The 23,790-nt window shown below is 49.9% G+C and overlaps 1 protein-coding gene and 1 long non-coding RNA gene across 4 annotated transcripts in view; one reads left to right on the top strand and one right to left on the bottom strand.

Moving 5' to 3' along the window:
- The window catches only part of AGRP (agouti related neuropeptide), a 58,337-nt gene that overhangs the window by 1,793 nt on the left and 32,754 nt on the right, over nt 1-23,790 (bottom strand). The window lies entirely within an intron of this gene.
- Nucleotides 4,285-13,759, top strand: LOC116865756. 3 transcript variants are annotated; one of them, XR_004382262.1, is made up of 4 exons: nt 4,285-4,374; nt 10,608-10,682; nt 13,281-13,399; nt 13,604-13,759. It is a non-coding gene; the product is annotated as an uncharacterized LOC116865756 (long non-coding RNA). The 3 variants fall into 3 exon arrangements; XR_004382261.1 differs by lacking the exon at nt 4,285-4,374 and adding an exon at nt 4,797-4,923; XR_004382260.1 differs by lacking the exon at nt 4,285-4,374 and having other exon boundaries at nt 10,219-10,682.

The raw sequence follows: 23,790 nt of genomic DNA, 5'->3' as shown, positions 1-23,790 counted from the left end.
ACACACAGGACTCCACCTGCCCCTGCCTGCCCTCTCCCTTCTGGGGGGCTCTGTAACACACACTTGCCCATCAGGAAAAGGGATACAGGCTGAATTACCTTGAAGGCCTCAGTGTACAAACTGAGCTGGCCTGAGACAGTAGAAGTTTGAAGAGGCTGTTGGGGTTTCTGGTCTAGGTTCACACAGGCTATTCTGCCCAGGATGAGGAAGTCCTCCCAGCAACGGGTGGAAACTGTATGTTGTCGTCTGACGGCCTTATAGCCTTCAGTACCAACAGTCAGTCTTGGGGTTCAGTTGCATGGGGAGGGGCTGCTCTGCAGAGGGCGGGACTGTGGCAGCTGCTTTCACAGATGGGCACTGATGTCTGTTCTGGTAGCAGGCTAGCACCGGGCTCACTTGTGGCTGGCACAGGGTCACAGTCCTATGAGCTCCCAGGATCACATACTACTTCCCTGAGGAGAGGGCCCCAGGATAATCCAGCAAAGGGCTATCCCCATTTCTCCCCTGACAATGCTTCTGGCTATTTTGGTGACAAATAGCCGCAAACTAGACCTGGTGTCAGGACCTCCCTGGCAACTGACATTGACCCTTCTTTTCCAGAGGCTAGAGCTGGGCCCTGTTGTCTACCCCAGGGCTTTCTCTTCTCAGAGTGGTGCAGGGTGAAAGTATCGGGCACTAGATATCCTTCCATCTTGGTGGGGCCAGTTGGGGTTCAAGTGTGCCCGAGACACTTCCCCAGTCCCTGGCCCCTGGCCCCATCCTTGGAGATTCTGGCTGAGGAGTTGGAGGTGGGGAACAGGGAGTGCATGTGGGTTTTGGAAAGCACCTCAGGTAATTTGAGGTGGAGAATGTGAGCACTTGGCTGGGCCTGGTCCGCATCCATGCTAAGAACAGTTGTCCATGTTCGGGGGCCGTGCTGGTGCCATCCCACCCTGGCACTCAGTGTCCGCTCATCCACAGAGCAGTGCCTGTCTTCCCCTGTGTGTGTGCAGGTGAAGACCTGGGCAGTGATGGGCAAGGGCTGAAGCTTTCCAAGGGGCAGCCCCAGTCCCTCGTCAGATCCGATGGGTGAGACATTCAAGAAAACCAACTATTAACACAGGAGGATAATGAGAGAAATATAAACATTGGATAGTTGATGGCATCAAGGAATGCTTGTTCATTTTTAAAGTTGTGATAATGGTATTGTGGTTTAAAGTGGCTTATTTTTAAAGAAATATAATGGAGTATTTGCTGATAAAATGATATGAAATAATCCAAGGGAGAAGGAGTAGCAGGACATGATATGGATGAAATAAAACTGTTCATGAGTTGGTAATTTGTTGAAATTGGGTGATGAGTACGTGGGCTCCGTTATCCCATGACTGCTCTCCTTGTTTATGTTTGAAAATCTTCGTAATAAAAGTTAAAAACAAAGAGAATTATTTAAAATGCAATGGGATAAGGGGCGCCTGGGTGGCTCAGTGGGTTAAAGCCTCTGCCTTCGGCTCAGGTCGTGATCCCAGGGTCCTGGGATCGAGCCCCACATCGGGCTCTCTGCTCAGCAGGGAGCCTGCTTCCTCCTCTCTCTCTCTCTCTCTGCCTGCCTCTCTGCCTACTTGTGATCTCTGTCTGTCAAATAAATAAATAAAATCTTAAAAAATAAATAAATAAAAATAAAATGCAATGGGATAAATGCTTTGATAGAAGAGTGCCCCAGGAGCATTTAAGACTAGGAGAGGCACCTACCCCAGCTAAGGGAGGAGCCGGAAGTTGGCTGAGAAGGCTTTCTGGGAGAGGAAGCTTTTACTCATTCATGAAGCTTGAGTAAGAGTCAAGGGTGGCGCCAGACAAGGGACAATGTAAGTTTCTTGGACCCATAGTTGGCACATGGCTTACCAAGCTGCCTAATTCTACAGCTTAACACTAGTACAGGCTGTGCTCCAAGCCTGGTTCCTGCCCAACGAGCCCCAGCCTGGTGAGCAGTTAATAGACGTTTTTCTCCCCGCTCCCCTCCCCACCCGGGGTCAGAGAGTTGGCTACCTTCAGAGTTGATTCGGTCAGTGAGTCAGTCAGCAAACATCATAGCCACCTCCACACTCTATCACTGCGGCGAGAGTGCACCGGCCCAGACCATAGCCACAGGAGCCCAGTAGCTCTCATGCCACCTAGCAGTCCGGAGGAGGAAATCAACATTTGTTTATGTCCTTTCCCACCCACCTTCCTTCTGCCCTTCAGCACGATGTTGACTAGGACCCCTCCTACCACCACCGAATTAGCCCAAAACATTGCCCATGGGTTTCTGGTCATATCTATATCTATATCCATATCTATATTTGTACCTCTATCTAAAGTGAAATTTCCATTGGCTTATCAAATTTTATTTGTTTTTGCAAATAACCAATCTTTGGCTTGATTTATCAGATTTTGTTACAATTAAGTTTCTGCTTTCCTCCTCTTTTCTATTTCCCTTGGGTTTGTTGATCCTTACATTGATCTTTCCTCCTGATGAACACAGTTGCCTACATCTAGTAGTCTATAGAAGGCCCGCTGGGAGCCCGTTTTGTCTGTTAATGAGTTTAAATACTGTGGGGGTGATTTTATTGGTCAGAAACTGATGTTCCCAGGATCACGCTTGTTGACAAAAAGACCTTCGGAAATGTTCTGGGTGGCGGATTTGGGAGAACTGGGGGGGAGCCAGAGCCTACTTGGTGAGCCTGGGGAGGGATCCTGATTTTGGAGAGAGGAAGAGGAGAATGTGGTTGTCTTGTGCCGGAGATCCAAGTATGAGGAGGAGGAGGGGGATTTGACCCCTACCTCTCCTCTTTTCCCTCCTCAAGGTAACCCTCACCTACCAAGGTACTGTTCCTACTTTGTCCAGCAGGGGGCAGCAGAGCAGCCCCCTATGTCCTGGGATCCAGTCCTGCCCCACAGGACTCTCTCTCCACAGTTTGGCTCTCCCAAACCAACTTTGTTCTGAAAACCAGACCCCCTCCTGGCACACTGCCCCTGCCCCTGTGGCTCATCTGTAGGACTTCCAAAAGTCAGAGGTTACCTGGAGAGGTGTGGTCCCCTCAATTATGCAGGGAGAGGAATCAGGATGGATGGGGGTTTATTTCAGGCTGGCATCTTGAGCCCTCAGCTGGGAGGGATCCCGTCGTGTTTGCCGCATGAATGCCAAATGCCAGCGCTCGCCGTTCTCCCGTTCATGCAAGAGTGGTTTATTGACTGCATGCTACCTGAAAAGCATTATGCCAAGGCTTCCAGACTTGGAGGATAGGACAGAGCCCAGGGTGACCCGAAACTCCTGATTCTGAGGTCAGACAGGGTTTGTGGGCTTTCCTGTTGCAGTGAAAGTGTAGGCTGGAGCCAAGCCAAGGGAAAGTGGAACAGGGTACAGAGACTGCTGATGGATAGACTACAAGGGGGCTCAGGCCCAGAGACACCCTTTATCCTCAGGCCTTGCTCCAACTCCCAGTTCCCCTCCCCCTACAGTCCTCCCTTTCAGTGCTGGAAGTTGGCCCTTTATTAGGGGTCCCCAGAACAGCTGAGCTGTGGTTGGAGTGTTTAGAGGAAAATTCACATAGGCCCAGGCGTGCCAGAGACAAATAGGCCAGCTGGTCTGGTTCAGAGGATGTGGCTTGTCATCTGGATGCTTGGCCCTGCTGGTATGGCAGAGGCCATCCTAAACACCGACCCCAGCCCCCTCTGAAGACATCTACAACCCCGTGTCTACTCCCAGATGCCCGCAGAAATAGCCGGTTCTTCCCCCCATGTGCCAGGCCCTACCTTTCAGTGCGAAATAGTCTGTTTCTAGGGGGGCTGCTGCACCCCCCACCTGTGCCTCAGGGGAATTTCTCACTGTCAGCATGTCCAAACAGGCAGACATCAGCCTCCACACTCACATGAAGCCCACACAAAGTGGTGAGGGGCTTGTTCCATTCCAGGTGATGAGAGGATCCTGGAATTTAACATTCATTTATTTATTTATTTATTTATTTATTTGACAGAGAGAGTACACGCGTGCACAAGCAGGGGGATGCGGGGCTAGATCCCAGAACCCTGGGATCACAGCCCAAGCCAAAAGCAGATGCTTACCCTACTGAGCCACCCCAAGGCACCCCAAAAGGACCCCTGAATTTATTTTTTAAAAAGATTTTATTTATTTGTTTATTTGACACAGAGAGAGAGAGAGAGAGCACAAGCAGGGGAAGTGGCAGAGGGTGAAGAAACATGCTCCCCACTGAGCAGGGAGCCCAGTGCGGGGAGCCCGATGTGGGGCAGGACTGGATCCCAGGACATAGCGACCACGACCCAACCCGAGCCAAAAGCAGCTGCCCAACCGACTGAGCCACCCAGGCACCCCAGGACCCCTGAATTTAACAGGATCTCCAGGTAAATGCACTGTGAGTCTCCAGAACCCCTCAGAGGCATGGCACTGTTGGGCTGGGAAGGGGGTACCCAGGATGTCCCCTTCATTGTTTCTAACCATCCCCTTAGAAGGGAGCAACCCAACCCCCTGGGGATGTTCAGTGGCTCAGCTGAAGCCTGGGAACAAAGGTGTTTTCACAATAGGAACCATCAGGCTACCTAGGAATGATTCTTATGCTAGGAAGTAGCCTTTTCTTCTTCCTTCCTTTCTTCTTTCTTTTCTTTTCTCTCTCTCTATTTCTTCCTTTTCTTTCTTTTCTTCCATCTCTTTCTCTTTTCTTCCTCTTTCTCTTTCTTTCACTTTCTTTCTCTTCCTCTTTCTGTAGGCTCCAACCAAGCATGGAGCCCAACATTGGGGCTCAAACTCACAACCCTGAGATCAAGACCTATGCTGAGATCAAGATTCAGATACTTAACTGACTAAGCCACCCAGGCACGTCATGAATTACTATTTCTGCTAAAGCCCCAGGAGCTCTCCAGCTTGCTCATCCCTGCCACTGGGGTTCTGTGCAGGTAAGAACAGAGGCTGCAGAACTCTGGATATAGGTATGGAGACACTGCCTAATGCACTGGGCACAGGGGTGTGCTGGTACCTGACTTGACAGACTCAGGATGAGTCTGGGTCAGCTAGAGAAAGCAGCGAAAGCTACAGCAGCTCCCCGGGGGTTCTCTGGACCTCCTCCTTTCTGCTGTTACCCCTTCCCATCCCTTTTGCCTCCAGCTGCGAAGAAAGCCAGGGAGGTAGACGTGTAAGAGCTGGGAGGGGATTGGGTCCCACGGGAAGTGGTCATCTGGGGACCTTGGTTGAAAAGGATAACGTTCTAGCTTCAACCTCTGGAACACCACTCTCACCCGGGCACCAAGGCTCAGTCCAGCATGGGAAGAAGAGCTTTCAGGTGAACTCCGCCAGCAACCCTGCTGGCCACTTCCCAGTTTTGCCCCTGTAGGCCCTGTGTAAACTGTCTCCATTAAGCCCTAGATAAGGGTCCTCCTCCCCATCTCTGGCCAAAGCCAGACTTTGTGTTAGGATCTGGCATAGAAGCAAGTTTTCCTCCCTATCTCAGCCCTTACCCATAGCAAGATTCCCATCCCATACATTTAATTCTCAGCCAAATATCGAAATAAACCATCCCCATTTTATAGATCAGGAAACAGGCTTACAGTTTAAGTGACTTAGTTTTTTTGTTTTTGTTTTTTTTTTTTTAAAGATTTTATTTATTTATTTGCCAGAGACAGAGGGAGAGAGAGTGAGCAAGCACAGGCAGACAGAGAGGCAGGCAGAGGCAGAGGGAGAAGCAGGCTCCCCGCCAAGCAAGGAGCCCGATGTGGGACTCGATCCCAGGACGCTGGGATCATGACCTGAGCCGAAGGCAGCCGCTTAACCAACTGAGCCACCCAGGCTTCCCTAAGTGACTTAGTTTTGATCACTCACCTAAGAAGCAGCCGGCCTGCTTTCCTTTCTTCCTTGCATGGTTCAGGGCATATTTTAGAGCTGGAGAGGGATGGTGTGTGTGCACACTCATGTGCATGTGGTAGCGGTGTGCACACACCCATGCGTGCACGTGCTGGGGCTCAGGGCAGGGGGTGTCAAACATGCTTCCCTACGGTGTCTCCCTACACACACACATCTTGGCGGCAGAAACCATTCTTCCACCTGCAGAGCTCCCCAGAGGCGCCCAGACCAAAGCAAGCAGCCACTCCACCTGCGTTCCACTCGGCCCCCACGAGGCTGTGGGATCAGTCGGGCACCAGAGCTGTGCTGAGTGTCCTTATGCTCTTGGACACGTTTCTAAATAATCTATGAATCAAAGAAGTCACAAGGGAAAACTAGAAAATGTTTCAAATTGAAAGATAATGAAATACACTATATTAAAACTAATGGGATGCAGCTAAAGTAATGCATATATGTAAGTGCCTATGTTAGGAAAGAAGAAGGGCTGAAAATGCATTATGCAAACTTATGTAAGTGGTGGAACGGTGCTGGAGTAAGTAAGTGACTGTCTGTTTTACCTGTACCTTGAAGCCTTCACAAGAATTAATTTGAAATGGAACATCGGCAGAACTGTGAAGGCAAAACAGTGAAACTTCTAGAGAAACATGGAATATCTTTATAGCCTTGGACTGGGCAAAGATTTCTTCTTTTTTTTTAAGATTTTATTTACTTATTTGACAGACAAGTAGGCAGAGAGGCAGACAGAGACAGAGAGAGGAGGAAGCAGGCTCCCTGCTGAGCAGAGAGCCCGATGCGGGGCTTGATCCCAGGACCCTGGGACCACGACCTGAGCCGAAGGCAGAGGCTTTAACCCACTGAGCCACACAGGCGCCCCAAAGATTTCTATTTTTTAATGATTTTATTTATTTGTCTGACAGCATAAGCAGGGGGAGCAGCAGAGGGAGAGGGAGAAGCAGGCTGCCCTCTGTGGGGCTCGTTCCCAGGACCCTGGGACCTGGGATCGTTGAGCCGAAGGCAGACGCTTAATGACTGAGCCACCCAGGCACCCCTAGGCAAAGATTTCTTAAGCAAAAGACAGAAAGGGGGCCTCTGGCTGGCTCAGTCAGTGAAATGTGCAACTCTTGCTCTCAGGGTCATGAGTTCAAGCCCCGCAGTGGGTGTGGACCTTACTTCAGAAAAAATAAAATAAAATAAAATATTTAAAAACTAAACCAAAAAACTTGACTCAGAAAGCTCTAAGCATCAATGGTTGATAACTTAGACTTCATGAAAATTAAGAACTTCTGGTCAATAATTAAAGATATTTAAGAAAATGAAAAGATAAGGTACAAACTAGAAAAAAGATGTTTCAATACAGTTATTTTAAAAAAGACTCCTGTAGAGTATATAAAGAATTCTGTAGTTATCACAGAAAAAGGACTACAACAGTTCCTTCATAAGAGAGGATTTCCAAATGGCCAACAAGCATGTGGAAAGGTGCTCAATATCACTAAAGAAGTTTAATTCATACAGAAATGTGAATTAAAACAACAAGGGGTGCCTGGTTGACTCAGTTGGTAGAACATCCAACTCTTGATCTTGAGGTTGTGAGTTTGAGCCCCTCTTTGGGTGTACAGATTACTTTAAAAATAAATACATAAAAGTAAATAAAGAGGTGCCTTATTTGGGTGGCTCAGCTGGTTAAACATCTCCATTTATTTATTTGACAGAGAGACACAGTGAGAGGGAGAACGTAAGCAGGGGGAGGGGAAGAGGGAGAAGCAGGCTTCCCACTGAGCAGGGAGCCTGATGTGGGGCTCGATCCCAGAACCCTGGAATCATGACCTAAGCCAGAGGCAGATGCTTAACAGCTGAGCCACCCAGGGGCCCCTAAGCATTTGACTCTTGATTTCGGCTCAGGTCTTGATCTCAGGGTGGTGAAATCAAGCCACAGGTCGGACTCCACGCTCAGCACGGAGTCTGCTTGAGATTCTCCTTCTCCCTCTGCCTCTCCCTCCACTCGTGTGCGCTCGCGCAATCTCTCTCTCTTTCTCTCTCTCCCTCTCGTGGGCACGCACTCGCACGTGCAATAAATAAACAAAATTCAAAAATAAATGTAAAAAATAAAACCACCACGAGATACTATTATACATAATTACATGGGGTACAATTAAAGAGATTGACAAAACCCAGTGTTGGCGAGGATATGACGTAACTAGAACTGGTAAGAGGTAAACTGGAAAACCTCAGTATTCACTGTAACTGCTTCACCTGACCTATGATCCAGCCAGTCCCCTCTTTGGTACAAACCCAGGAGAACTGAGTGTAATTTCTACCAAAGTGCAAGTATAGAATGTTCTTGGCAACTTTATTCATAATAAATAAAAACTGGAAACCATCCAAATCTCCCAACACCAGGAAGCTGGATAAACCGTAGTATATGCATACATTGGGAAACCAGGTAGCAAAAACAGAATGAACTTCTGTACACCACAGAGATGAGTCTCCCAGACATAATGTTGGATGAACAATGCCGGCCACAGGGGCGCCTGGGTGGCTCAGTCAGTTGGGCGTCTGCCTTCGGCTCAGGTCATGATCCCGGGACCCTGGGATCGAGGTCCGCATCAAGCTTCTTGTTCAGTGGGGGATCTGCTTCTCCCTGTCCCTCTGTTGCTCCCCCGCTTGTGCCCCCACCCCACTCAGTCTCTCTGTCAAACAAATAAATAAAATCTCTTTAAAAATACACACAGGGATGCCTGGGTGGCCCAGTGGGTTAAGCATCTGCCTTCAGCTTGGGTCATAATCCCAGGGTCCTGGGATGGAGTCCCACATCCACTCCTTGCTCAGTGGGAAGACTGCTTCTTCTTCTGCCTGCCATTCCCCCTGCGTTGTGCTCTCTCTCTCTCTGGCAAATAAATAAATAAAATCTTTTAAAGAACTAAAAACACACACAAAAATTGTCTTAAACTATAAAAATAATTTATTTTCTCATATAGTTGGAAAATCCAGAAGGCTGGTTTCCTGTGGGGTTGGGTCCCAGGCCTTGTGGTTGTGTAAGGACTTGGTGTGATAGATACAGCTGGTTGCCTTCCTAATACTATTCCCCTTTCCTCCCAAAAGCAGCCCAGTTTTGTTTGGGGCAGTGCCTAGTTAAACAGACTGACTTCCTCAGTTCCCTTGAGAGTTCCTGGTGTCCCAGGGACACATTGTTACCCATGAGACTTACGGTAAGGACTTCTGGGAAAGTTTTGCTTTCCTGGCACAAGTGTCTCCCTTTGCGGCTTCTTTTCCTTTCAACTTGACCAACTCATGACCATGGAGGCAACGATTATGAGAATGGATGAAGCTACCAAGGGTGGCAGGCAAGAAAAGACTTCCTGGCTGCATAAACCAGCTGCACCAACCGTGGTCGGCCTGCCCATCTCCTGATATTTTATCGTGTGAGACAAGCAGGAAATAAATATTTATCCAAGCTACTCTTAAGTTTTCTCTTACTTGCAGCCAAACACATGCTCAACTGAGAAAATCTTCAATTTCTTTATAACTCTTTTTTTTTTAAGATTTTATTTATTCATTTGAGAGAGAGAGAGAGAGCATGAGCAGGGCAGGGGTTGGGCAGAGGGAGAAGACCTAAGCTGGATCATGACCTGAGCCAAAGGCAGATGCTTAACTGACTAAACCACCCAGACGCCCCATAACTCTTGTCCGTGTCTTTTGTAGTAAATGCTTCCTTCTAAGGTTTGTTTCCCTTGTGGACCCAGATTGACTTCCAGGAGTCTCTGAGGCCTCTTACTTCCTCACTCATATCCTACAGGAGAGAGTCAGCTTTGTCCCACAATTTCCTGGTCCTGGTTCTGGAAATCCTGCTCGCATCCACACCTGAGGGTTATGGCTGAAGCACTCACGGTGGGTTCCTCTGATCTGTGTGAGCCCTGATGATCCTCCTTGGACTTTAGCTGAATCCTTACAAGCCCTGAGCTATCCTCAAGGTCAGCTTGCAACTCCCACAGCAGTTCTGACCTCCAATGGCCTTGCCTATGGAGTGGAGTGGGTCACATGGGCCAGCACCTTCTGTCAAAGTCAGGATCAAAAATCTCCCCTCAGGAGCCAAGTCTGGCTTTTGGTTAGGTCAGGTGTTGACTTTGGGCAAATTCCCAACTTAGAAAAAAATGACTTTTTTTTTAAAGATTTTATTTTTATTTATTTATTTGACAGAGAGAGAGCACAAGCAGGGGGAACAGAGAGTGAGAAGCAGACTCTCTGCTGAACAGGGAGCCCAATGTGGGACTCGATCCCAGGACCCTGGGATGACCTGAGCCAAAGGCAGACGCTTAAGCATCTGAGCTACCCAGGCACCCCAGAAAATATGACTTTTGATGTGGAATCTTGTTCTTCCTCAACACACCCTTGAAAGTCACGTGCTCGGGTGTTTTGTTTGTAGGATCGCAGCTGGGTAGTATTCAAGGGGTTGAGAGAGGTTTAAACTGCAGAGGTGTCTGAGTTTTGTTGTAATCTTGTCTGAGGTCACATAGCTTATTAAGTGGTGGAGCCCAGAGGAGTCTGACATTCCAGTGACCCCCCAGCCATGATGCTAAGACACTATGGCACTTGGGGGTCAATATTGTTTTTAACGCAGATTCACTTTAATCACATTACAAGGGCACAGGAATGTTCTTCAGTTCCACAGAGAAATATGCCTTCTCCCATTTTCCCTGAAGCACAGGGCCCTTAGACCTCTCTTTTATTGTCATCTTTTTTTTCAAAGACACAGGTAGAGAAAAAAACAGCATTGGCAAGGTGAAGGAGCAACACTGAAAGTCACACTCGGACTCAGGTTTAGGTAAGTGTGGAGTGCGTGCTCAGTCAGGAAGGGGAAGTCATTGACCCTAAGCACAGATGCGAGCTCGATGTTGCCAGAGCATCAGATTTTCCAAGAAAAGCCAGAAAACTGAAATTTTTTAAAAGATTTTACTTTTAAGTATCCTTGACACCCAACATGGGCCTCAAACTTAAGAACCCTGAGATGAAGAGTTGCATGCTTCACCCACCGAGCCAGAGGGAGAAGCAGGCTCCCCACCAAGCAAAGAGCCCAACGAGGGACGTGATCCCTGGACCCTGAGATCATGACCTGAACCGAAGGCAGACACTTAACTGACTGAGCCACCCAGGTGTGCCCTGAATTTTTTTAATATGCTGTTTCATTGCTGGGCTCAAAAAGCTTTATATAGGTTGTCATGTTCCCAGTGCCACTGTAATGGGATAGAACTTCTGCCCTTGTTGTGGTTCTAGCCTGAAGTGCTTTGAGAACAGGGGCAATTTTCTTCTTCCCAGTCCTGGTAGGTTTCCTGAAAAAGGTTGTGTTTAGTGGAGCTCCTACGGGTGGAAGGAGCTTCCCAAAAGGAGGAGGATTGGGAGTGATTTCCATGCAGCTTTGCATAGTTGTTCACTGCAGGCATGCTAACAGGCCTGCAGTTTCCAGCCTTATGAGCCCTTGACCTCTACCTGACCCACACCCTCAGCTTCCTGGTTCCAGGCTCTGGGTACTCAACCCACTTCCGCTATCCAGTTTCTTCCTGAGAACTAAGGAACAGCGGAAGGAGTCCCTGGAGTCCTTCTGAGTCCTCCCAGCCAACCTAGGCTAGGGCTAGCTCCCCGGGGTTGGTAGAGGGAACCCCCAGCTTTTGGGGCCTTCCCCTTGACCCTTGAAGGTGGGACAGCAAAGAGAAGAGAGAAGGGCCTGAGTACTTCCTAGCGGGTAGAGAATCCTCCCCAGGCTCTCTCTACTTTTCAGAAAGGGTCAGCCAAGCAGAGTGGCTGTCTGGGTGCCACACTTGAGTGGATTGGGCATGGGAGACAGCACCTTCTGTCTTCTCAATTGTGTTATTGTCCAATTTCAACATCACAAATAGGGTAGAACCCCATATTTTGGACCTCCTGATGTGACGCAGTGATCATCAATGTTATATTCTTGCCAAAAATGTTTGTGGTGAATCTAATCTTGAGGAAACAATCCGATAAATCCAGAATATGATGCTATAAAACCAGCCTGAACTCTTAAAAAAAAATAAGAAGGCTGAGTGTGGGGTAGATAATATTCTTCTATATTAATAGAGATCAAAAAGACCTAACAACCAAAGGCAGTATGTGAACCTTGCCTTCTGAACTAAAATAAACATGCTAAAAAGACGTCCTTGAGGAGTGCCTGGGTGGCTCAGTTGGTTAAGTGTCTGACTCCTGGTTTCAGCTCAGGTCATGATCTCAGGGTCATGGGATTGAGCCCTGCTTCAGGCTCCTTGCTGGGCACCAACGCTGTCTCTCTCCCTCTGCTCTTCCCCTCACTCTCTCTGTCTCCCTCTCCATCTACCTCTAAGGTAAATTAAAAAAAAAAAAAAAAAAGGCATCCTTGGGGCGCCTGGTGGCTCAGTCGGTTAAGCATCTGCCCTCAGCTCGGGTCATGATCCCAAAGTTTTGGGATCGAGCCCCATGTTGGGCTCCCAGCTCAGCGGGGGAATCTGCTTCTCCCTTACCCTCTGCCGCTCCCCCTGCTCGTCCTCTGTCTTTCTCTCAAATAAATAAATAAAATCTTAAAAAAAAAAAAAAAGGCATCCTTCAGACCAGTGGGAATGACAGCACTCAATTACTGTTGATATGCTCAGATGTGATAATGGCACTGTAATTGTGTGGAGCCCTGACATTTAGGGCCAGTTAATACTCTGGAGAGATCAGTAGCACTTCTGGTCCCTGCCCACTAGGTGGCCGGAGCACAGCACCCTGTCCCTTGCAACGAGCCAAAATGTCTGAGAAACTGTTTTGGATTTTGGTAGTATTGACAGTTGCATCACATCATGAATATGTGAAAACACACTGGACTGTCCGTTTGAAAATGGTTAAAATGGTGAATTTTATGTGATGTGAATTTTTTTTCAATAAAGACTAATTAAAAATGCCTCCATTTGGCATTGTCACATTATCCCCTGAGGGACAAAAATCGCCCCCCCTGCTGAGAACCATTGGTGTGGAGAGCACATCACTTGGGGTGTGTGGGGGGGTGCGGAATGCAGGCTGAAGGTTTTAAGAGGGAAATGTCTTTTTTGTAACTTTCAAAGAGCAAATGTGTCAAAATATTAACCATTGGTGAAACTTGGTGACAGGTGTCTGGGTTGTTCATTTTACTATTCTGTCGACTTTCTATAAATTTAAAATTGTTCAAAACCAAAAGAAAATACAGTTTCAAAATTTCTGTTTACAACATCCCCAGGGGCCCAGCTAGGTGCCAGCTGTGCGGCCTCCTTTCAGACGGACTGAGAACTGTCTACATGAGTTGAGTGGCTCAGTCCTCATTCCTTCAAGGGAAGACTCCTTCCGTATCTCTCCTCCCCCTTCCTCTCTGTCTCTATATCTTGTCTTTCTCTTCTCTCCTGCCCTATCCCACTCCAAGGCTGCCTTGAACATGCTGGCCCTGTGGCACCCACCGACCTGTGGAGATAAAAGCATCCCATCCTACGGACCACCACCCACCCAGACAGAGTGAAGATGGGCTCTGTTGAGCCTTTTGTGGTGAGTATTCTCCCCTGTGGTGACTTTAAAACATGATCACAAAACTCTAGTACTGGTTCCATGCAGAGGCAGGGTCTCTGTCCCATCTCCTTAAATAGGAACTGTAGCTGCGTAAGCAATAGGGTAGAATGGAAATGATATGGTACCAGTCTCCAGGCCCAGACCTTAAAAGCCTAGCATCTGCTGTTTCCTGTCTCTTCGGAGATACCTGCTCTTGGAACCGAGCCACCATACTGTGAGGAAGTCCAAGCCACCCTGTGGAGAGGCGGGTATGGAGAGAAGCAGCATACAGTGACTCGAAGCCGGCGAGTGAGTCATCTTGGAAGTGGCTCTTCCAGCCCCAGCTGACACCACGTGGGGCAGAGGTGAGCTGTCCCTGATTGCTGCCGTCTTAAGTCACTAATTTTTGGAGTGGTTTGTTTGAAGAGATAGATAATGGAGGCATCCCTTGTCCCCCCACCAAACTGGGAGCCACCGGCTTAGGAGGCGGGAAGCGGGCCAGCTCTTTGTCCCTGGAGCTGGGACCTAGGTCAGCATTGTTCGTTCAACACGTATCTGTTGCATGACCACCAAGTGCTAGACACTGTTCCAAGGGCCGAGGAGTTACTACCGAATGAGACAGACCCCAAGAAAGGGTGGTGGGGAGAACCGTCTTCCTGTGGGAGGTTATTTCTAAGCTGAGACCCGTCTAAGGAAGAGGAGTTAGCCACGCACAGAAGCAGAGAAAGGCCAGATGCACCACCGTGTGCTAGTTTTGGATGAGGTTAACAGATTTGGCAAATAAAAAATAAAAATTTGACACCCAGTTAAACTTGAATTTTAGATGAGTAATGAATATTTTCTTTGTGTGTATACATATGCCCCATGCAGCTTTGGAGACATGCTCATATTAAAAAGTCATTTGTGGGACACCTGGGTGGCTCAGTCAGTTAAGCGTCTGCCTTCGGCTCTGGTCATGATCCTGGGGTCCTGGGATCGCGTCCCACATCAGGCTCCCTGCTCAGCGGGCAGCCTGCTTCGCCCTCTTCCTGCTGCTCCCCTGCTTGCGCTTGCTCCCTCTCTCTCTGGCAAATAAAATCTTTTCTAAAAAAGTTACTCATTACTTATCTGAAATTCAAGTTAACTGGGAGTCCTGCATTTTATCTGACCCCTAGTTCTAAGGCAGAAAAGAGAGAAAAACTCATGTTTCAAGAGACAATTCGGAAAGCTGGTGGTAAGACAGTGGCAAACAGGGTGTGACATCAGAAGTAAAGGTCACAAAAGGCCAGCTGGCCAGGTCCATTTTGAATTTTGTCCTGAAGCAATGAGGGGCCACAAGAGGGTTCAGACCCAGGGAGTGACACAATCAGATGTGTGTGTCGCAACAGTACTCTGGGCTACCGTCTGGAAGGGATGGGAGAGTCTGTAGGCAGGGAGATCAGGAGGAGGAGGCCTTTACCCTGCAAGGTTCATACTCTGGTAACCACAAAGGCTTGAGAAGGTCGAACTAACCCCCCACTTCACACTTTTCTTTTCTATAACGTAAGTGTTTTAAACTCTAAGTTTCCCTTTAACTACTGCTTCAGTGTATCCCACAAGCTTTTGATATATTTAGTTTTATCACTCCATTCAGGATGTTTTTTTTTTTTTTTAAGATTTTATTTATTTATTTGACAGACATAGATCACAAGTAGACGGAGAGGCAGATAGAGAGAGAGAGAGGAGGAAGCAGGCTCCCTGCTGAGCAGAGAGCCCGATGTGGGACTCGATCCCAGGACCCTGAGATCATGACCTGAGCCGAAGGCAGCGGCTTAACCCACTGAGCCACCCAGGCGCCCTCAGGATGTTTTCTAACCTCTCAATTCTTTAGCTGTGTGTTGTATAATTTCCAAATATCTGAGATTTTTCTGTGTATCTCTTGGCTATTTCTTTTAATTGCCTTCTGTGATAGTCAGAGAACATACTCTGTACGTTCTTTAAATTTTATTAGTATCGTTTGGTGAGCAGGCACATAGTCTCTCGTGGTGAAGGTGCCACACCTGCTAGAAAAGAATGTGGGGTGCCCCTGCTGTTGGATTACGTGTTCTATCAATGTCAGCCACGGGCAGTGTCATCGACAGCGTTCTTCTTGCATTTTCTTCTATGCATTTTCTCAGTACGCAGTCTAGCTATTCTCTCCATCGATGGAAGTGGGGTGGGAAAATATTGGGCAATTATTATAGATGAGTCAAGTTTTTCCCTTTCCTGTCAGTTTTTTCCTCAACTCTTTTGAAGGTCTCTTGCTAGATCTGTATACATCTATGATTATGATTATGACTTCCCAGGGCACGGTCCTTTTATCCAGATGGATTTCCCTCCTTAGCTTGGGTCACAGCCATTCGCTGGAAGTTCAGTTTTCTGTGATTGCTCTGGCGTGTGCAGCTTTCCAGCCCTCTCTGGTAGCTTGCTATATCTTTATCCAGCTGTTTGCTCTCTTATTTATCCCAGACCAAGCCTGGCCAGGCCCAAATAGTACAAGTCGTCTGCATAAACAGGCTCAAGCCTCAGCATCCCCTAATGCTGTCATTCTGATGGCGGTCACTCAGCTCCCACCCATGCGTTACGTGCAGTCCCCAGCAAGTGGCTAACGGGGAGGGACAAAGCTCAGGCTCTGCTGAAGGATGCTTTGTGTTGGTGTGAAAGAGACACACTGAAATTGAATTGCTCTCACACTACAGTCCCAGCCTTGGGGGGACGTCTTCCCACTGGACAGAAGTTTGAGCAGTGCACGTGGTCATTCGGAGGTGAGAGCAGGGGGCTCTGCTTCACAGGCCTGAGAGCTGTGTCCTCACATGGAGCCCTGTGCTCAACAGGGCCCAACATGTGTGTCTTGCTGTCATCGTTTTTTGTTTTTTTGGTTTTTTTTAAGATTTTTCTTCTTGGGGCGCCTTGGTGGCTCAGTGGGCTAAGCCTCTGCTCTTTGGCTCAGGTCATGATCTCATGACCTCTGCCTAGTTGTGATCTCTCTCCCTCTGTCAAATAAATAAAATCTTTTTAAAAAATTAAAAATAAATAAAAAGATTTTTATTCTTTATTTATTTGACAGAGACCACAAGTAGGCAGAGAGGCAGGCAGAGAGAGAGGAGGAAGCAGGCTCCCTGCTGAGCAGAGAGCCCGATGTGGGGCTCGATCCCAGGACCCTGAGATCATGACCCGAGTTGAAGGCAGAGGCTTTAACCCACTGAGCCACCCAGGTGCCCCGCTGTCATAGTTTTGAACAAGATGCATTTTTATTTTACCCTGAAACCCACAGAATAGGTCCTGAGCAAAAGGTTCCAAGGCCATTACAGAACAGAGAACCCACAGAACATCAGACTGCCTTGACTTGGGTATGCTATGCTACCTGTGTGTGTGTGTGCGTGTGTGACATGTGTGCATGTGTGTGGTACATGCTAAGTATTCAAAACTGATGGCTGTTGTTCCCATGTGTTATTGATGCTGGTGGTGGTGTTACTGGGCTCCTCCAGAATTGTTCTTCAAACTTCAGGGAAGTCTGGTTAATTCACTACCTACAAGCCATCCTTCTGCTTTGTTTCACGGACTCATCTGCAAAGTGTTTTTTAATTTAAGCAAGCGGCTTTGACAACCCTCAGGTTGTCACACACAAATACACACCTTACCTTTCAAACACCCGCTGCTGTTGCACGCCTATATCCAGATGCTACCCCCATTCATCCAGTTGCATCAACAGTCCCTAAAATCCCACCTCCCCAAGCCCAGCTGCCCCAGATTCTCTCAGAGTTGACATGGACATGCACGCTCACACCCTCAGCTCATCTGACCGCGTGGGCGCCATCGGCACGGTTCCCCTCCTGCTCCGTGTGCAAAACCTCCTGCCGTGGACAGCCGATGTGAAGGCTGCTTTCATGTGGGCAGCAGCCTCTATAATTTGCATTTGAAATTTTTTAAAAGTATTGCAAATCAGAAAGTATGTGCATGTGTGATTTCTGGGGACTAGGAAGGGTGAGAAGGCTTGGCATCTCGAAAGCGCGTTAGCTGTATTCTAGATTTCCAGGGAAAGCCAGAGGTTGTCATTATGCGGAAGCTTAGCAAGGAAACAGAGGTGATTTGGGGGGTGTTGGAAGCTCTGCAAACACTCTGGTGTGAGCCCCTGAAATTCAGGGCCCTGATTTAATAAGGGCTGCCAGTGTCAGGGGGAAAAAATAGCAATTCTGCCGCTTCACGTGGTACAACAAATCTGGCCTTCTACATAGGAAAAGCCAGGACTGAGAGGGGGTGGGGTGAAAGACGATGTCACCAGCTCCTCTCACGTTTCCTGCAAGAAATCCCTGCGGAGAAGAGACTTCTGGCTCAGTGAGTCACTGGCTATATAAGCCAAGAGAGGTGGAAAGCAGATTCCAGGAAATAAGCAAGAGGGATCTTGGGGAAGTTTTCAGCTTTAGTGTGAAACTGTCAAGCCTCTCTGCTCCTGGGGGAACTGGAGGGAAAAACAAGAGCGAGAGTGATGACAGAAACAGCAAGGAACCAGACAGAGCTCATGTGTGAGAGCCTGTGCCTCTGGGCACTTGGAATAACCACGGATGAGCAAATGATGCAGGTGGCTTCAGAGAGGGAGAAAACACCCCAGTGTTCCGGGGCCTGCGGTCTTTCCTAACGCAACAGATTATTTACAGAACATCCATCCAGTTCCTGTGCTGGGCGCTGGGCGCTGGGCATGGAGAAGTGAGCGCTTTCGGCCCCTTAGCAAGTAATCGCATGCACTTATGCCAAGTGACAACTAAGAAGCCTCAGGGGCCTGAGGCCACTGTGGAGATCCTGAAAGGCTGCTGCTGCCTTTTTTTTTTTTTTTTTTAAAGATTTTATTTATTTATTTGACAGAGAGACAGCAAGCACAAGTAGGCAGAGCAGCAGGCAGAAGGAAAGGGAAAAGCAAGATCTCCACCAAACAGGGAGCCCGATGGGAGGCTCGATCCCAGGATCCCTAGGATCATGACCTGAGCCAAAGGCAGACGCTTAACCGGCTGAGCCACCCAGGCGCCCCTCCTAGAAGGGTTCTTGGCACCTCAGGTAGGTTTGTCCAGACACCAAAAAGGACAGGCTGAATTGCCATGGGGGCCTGGGATAGAGAGAGCAGGGCTGTTTGGAAGAAGTGAAAGATTGGTTTTGGGAGCAGAGCCACAAGAAAAGACTGGACAGATCCCTTCTCTTTGTCCATTTTGGGTAATCTGTTTGCTTACAAAGTTTGGGGTGGGGTTGCATCTCCTAAGAGCCAGGCAACCTATTTGGCACTTTCTGTTTATTTACAGGGTAATTCAATTCACCAGTGTTTACTGAGCTCCCTGACCAAATAGTTGGGCCCAGGCATGGAGTAGGCAGAGGGCACAGCAAAGGCAGAGGCCCAGAGCTGGAACCCCCCACCCCTGGCAAAGCATCTCAGGGAAAAGTCAGTCCCTTGGGTCTGGGGTACGGTAAGGTAGCTGAGGTCCACAGGCAGACAGAGCTGGTCTTCAGACTTCCATCGAATGGGGAGCACCATGAGTTCTGGAGAGACCCATGCCCTGAGAAGCCAAGACTAGGCGGAGGAGGTCCCACCTCAGCACATTCTCTTCTATGTGACGTTGGAGATAATTAACCCCAGGAACCTAACAGCTGCCACCACCACCCTTCAGGAATTCGGGCCCTCCCTGCTCGACGTCCAAGCCACACTCCCGCTGCACAGCTCCGGGGGAGAAAGGAATTTCATTAATGCCTTTCAGCAGATGCGCTGGCCTGGAGTCACCTGCACGCCAGTCCCCTTGCTGTGACAGTCCCTACCAGCACCCTGGGCTCTCAAGGGCCCAGGCTGATGGCTGCTTCCCCCCACACCACGAACCTGCCAATTCTCTGCCTATCCAGCTCCATGGGCTCTCAAGGATCCTGACTCGGCTCACAATGGCATCTGGGGGAACACGGGAGCTCCAGAGGGGAAGGTAAGAGCCTCGGGTCCCATCCGAGCCTGGCAGCTGGTTCACTGTGGTGTACTTGATAACTTTTGAGATCTAGGACCTCTGAGTCTGAGAATCAGGCAGAGTGACTGGACCTGGGTCTGGCCTTGGTGTGTGCAGCCCATGCAGGAGCAGTTGTGCCTTTCAGAAGGGGAGGCAGACAAGGCTGTGGAGGGAGCAGCATGGCCATTGTAAGCATGACCAAGAGGCTCCTGAACTCACCTGGAGTCCAGGGAAGGCCTTCCAGAAGAAGTTGATGTCTGAGCTGAGGCTTCAAGGGTAGGCAGGAGTCAGCCCAATGAAGGAAAGAGGAAAAAGATGCACAGGACAGCTGTGGAGGCATGGGAAGCAGGCTGTATTCAGGGAGCAAAGTTCAGGATAACTGGAGCCAGGACCTCCTGGGGAGGAACTGGCCAGACAAGAAGGACCAGTGGGGAGGTGGGAAGGAACAGGGTCCAGTACGCAGAGGCCATCAGCTGCGGTGTGGAGAATGGACCAGGCTGGGTGAAACCAAGGGCACTAAAGAGGCCGGGAAGGAGGTGCGGGTGGTGCTCTGGCTGAGGGGGGGGGGGAGGGCAGACCCCCGGGGCGGATGGGGGGGGTCAGGGAAAAGGCTACCCAGACTAACCTGAGAACCCTAGAGGGGGAACAGTTCTGAGGAGAGGACATGGAATGGACTTGACACAGTGAGTTTGGGTTGCCCAAGGGTCAGCTTCGGGGGTAAATGGAATGAGAGATTGGGGGATTGCTGAGGCCCAAGTCATCACTGTGGGGATGGGAAGAAGGCCCTGGAAGTTGTCAGGATGGCCTGGAGAAAAATACTAAGGGTGAGAGAAGGGAGCCCAACACCCCACCAAGCGACATGAAGAGAAACAGCCAGAGATGCAGCTAGAAGTCCAAGAAGAGCAGTCACACAAGCAGAAGAGAGGGAGGATTGTGTATATTCAGCACACTTGGAACACGTCCAAGGAGAGGAACTGGAAAGCGGAGGGTCAGGGAGCATTTGCAAAGAGGCTTCAGAGAGTGGAGGATGTTTTAATGGTGGTGGGGGGGTTCCCAGGGACTGTGATATGCCACTAGGTCTGAGTGTGAGGACAGCTGCCGCTGCATAAGGCTGAACAGGTCGTGCGCTGCACACTCCAGGGGCTACCCATCCGCAGAAACTTGGGGCAAGGGGGGGTTGCCTCCGGGAGCTGGGCAGTATTTTGTGGAATGCGCGGCTGCAGTGTGGATGGTTCCCACACGGTGGCGCCAAAGACCAATACTGCACTTCGTAGGCTCAAATGGGGCAAGGTGGGGGTCAGTTCCCCATCCTCCGCCCCAGGATCCTCTTCTGATGGGTGGAGGGATGTGACCACATACAGGGTGACTAGAACTTTCCCCACTACAGTGCCCTCCAGATCTGTCAGAACAGTTCTGCTAGTGGTAGGTACTCAAAATAGACTACACATCACTCGATGTAGTCTTTGGCAAGGGGCCTGGCCTGAAAGGGTCCCAAGGGAACAGCTCATCCCATGACCTGGGAGAGGCGTGGACGTCCCTCCCTACTTGTCCTTTGGGAGAACAGAGTCAGGAAGGAAGGAAGGACGCCTGGCCCAGCCTGTGGGACACAATCACCCCACACCCCAGCACGGCTCGGCTTACAGGCCCCCCTGGAGGCTGAAGCTGGATCACTGGGGGCAATAGCAGAAACCCCAGCCTGCCTGGGGCAGAGTCCCCAGGGAAGTCACCTGTGGAGCCTGGAAACCCTGGGCTAGAAAGATGCCTACTAGGTGCAGCGGCTGGCCTGGAATTGCCTCAAGAAGTGGGGGCCATGCTGTCTTTGAAAACAGTGACACGTTCACTGCCAACCAAAAGAAAAAAAAAAAAAAAGACCAGGTGAATTTACAATGCCCGGAGGTGATGGCCACTGACAGCTCTCAGGGCCAGTGGAGACTTATTCGACTGGAGAGCAGGCAGCTGTTCTGGTGCTCTCCTCACTCCTCCGTGTCTATTGTGTGGAGCACCTTTCCCTGTGGAGAGACAGAAAGCCCTCACTCCCTACCCTACCCTGACTGGAGCCTGCCACCTCTCAGACCTCCTCTCCCTCTGCTGCAGCCCACGTGACTTACACACAGCAAGCTCACTGCCACCTCCGAGCCGTTGCCCTGCTGTTCCCTTGGCCTGGAATATCCTTTCTCTGGATCATTCCATGACTGTTTCCTTCTTGTCATTCAGTTCTTGGCTCAAAGAGGCCTTACCTGAGCACCTTGACGAAAGGTGCCCCTCAGCCCCATCCCTCAACGTCACATCAACCCTGATTGTTTTCTCCAGTTCCTTCCCCTCTCTCTGAAGTCATCGTACTTAGGCACTAACTTGATGATGATCGGTCTTCTTTGGCTGGAATGTAAACTTGAGAGCAGAGACCTTGCCTGTCTGGTCTGCCACTGTGTCCCCAGCACCCAGAACATCGCCAGGTACCTAAGAGGTGTTTGATCCGTGCCTGACTTCCATCTTCAGTGGCCACAGAGCTTGTCTGGGCTTACGTGCGCCTCCAGCATTCTGTCGCCCACTGAAGGTCACGAGGACTGCACTGTCCCTTTACCCCTGGCAAGCAAGGCAGTCATCAGCGTCCTCAGGCACAGATCTTTTCTTGCCTGTACAACTCTTTCTTAGGGATGAATTTCTTGAAGTGGATCTGACATCCTGAAACATACTGAAAAAACTACTCTTAAACCCTCAAATCAATTCCCACTCTCTCGAGAGTGTCCACTCACACATCGTCCCTCACTACCTATCTCAGAGGCAAAAAAGGGGGGAGCTGTTGTTGCTGTTTATATGTGCTTTGTATTGATTATGAATGAGATGGAGCCCATCTTCAATTTGCAATTTTGCTGGCTGAATGGATGGGTTCAGTTAAAACAAGCATAGGAAGAGAGAAGTGGCTCCGGGAACCAGGAGGTGAGGGTGGTAAAGCCGAGACTTGAACGTGGAGCAGCAACCCTGGCCCCTGCCCTTTGACTGACGCAATGGGAAGTAGAGCCCAGCCTGGGGCTGGAGGGGAGTGGAGGTTAGTAGCAGGTACACACAGACCCACAAGCCCCTACGTCCTCCCTCTTGAGCCATCACCTGCCCCCACCACTCACAGACTCTCTTCCCCTTTCTGGGGAGTGAAGTTGCGTACCAGAGAGCTGTAGCTGTGGAGGCTGTGGGGCGGGCTGAGGGAAGCCTCCATTTTTCTGGGTTTGGGGATTTGAACTGCTTCACTTCCCAAAGTGGAATGAGCTATACCCTACGCGAGGACCTGGGGTTCGCTGTGGTTGTCACCACCCTCTGCCGTTTAGTAGAGGGACCTTTCTCAGGCCAGAGCCTGTCCCTTCAGGAATGCGGACTCATGGTGCTCATGGTTAGAAATGGCAATGGTTCCGTGCTCCGCCCCAGCTCCCAGCCCGGCGCTAGGCTGGGCACGTGCTCCGGGAAGTGTGGCAGACTCAGAGCGCAACTGATGAGGACTCAGTGAGCTGAGCCAGAGCTCAGACTCTGCCCCTTCCTAAGCACAGGACCATGGAAAAGCTCTGCCTTCCCTGAGCCTCAGGTGACTCCTCTGTGAAATGGGTTTCAGCTCTGTCCTTACTCACCTGGTTCACGGTTGTTGGGGAGAAGCTGGAGAGGCCTCCCAATACCCCACAGGCCTCAGCTACCATCCCTCCTTCAAGGTGCCTGGGCAAGGGGAGGGGGCCAGCCGAAGCCTCAGGTGTCCCATCTGGTCACTGCCGCCCCATCCATGCTTGGCCCCGGGAGTCACAGGGCAGGGAGCAAAGCCTGGTCACAGACAAGGACTGTTGGAAGTAATGGGTGCTCAGAAGGGTTGAATGGGAAGCCGGAGGATGCAGGTTTCTTGGAGGAGGTGACGATTGAATCCTTTTCTGAGTAGATAAGAGGGAGGAGCAACCCAAGTAGAAGGGAAGCTGGGAGAAGAGACAGGCCAGAGTGTGGGGCCCACGCTCAGGGAGCCACAGGTAGAATGGCACAATGGAACCAGAGCAGCGAGGAGTGGCAGGGTGCCTGGGAGATGAGAGGTGAGGCCTTCAGAGCCCAGACCTCCCAGGTCTTAGAGGCTCCACTGTGGGGTCTGGACTTACCCTGAGGGCAATGATGAAGCAGCGCAACCTGATTTACGATTTAGAAGATCATCTGAGCTATTAGGCAGAGAACAACCGTAGGGAATAAAGGTGGAGGCAGGGAGGCCGGAAAAGATGGTGGGCCAGGCCTAGGTACCAGTTGTGACCACAGAGACATGGCCACATACAGAACAGAGTGACTAGGAAGGACGAGGGAATCATCCATTAAAAGTGGAGATTTGGGGCGCCTGGGTGGCTCAATGGATTAAAGCCTCTGCTTTCGGCTCAGGTCATGATCCCAGGGTCCTGGGATCGAGCCCCGCATCGC

Source organism: Lontra canadensis, unplaced genomic scaffold (assembly GCF_010015895.1).
Source record: "Lontra canadensis isolate GAN:19392208 unplaced genomic scaffold, GSC_riverotter_1.0 scaffold8, whole genome shotgun sequence".
Taxonomy (NCBI): Eukaryota; Metazoa; Chordata; class Mammalia; order Carnivora; family Mustelidae; genus Lontra; species Lontra canadensis.
This window is presented reverse-complemented; position numbering and strand designations above follow the sequence as displayed.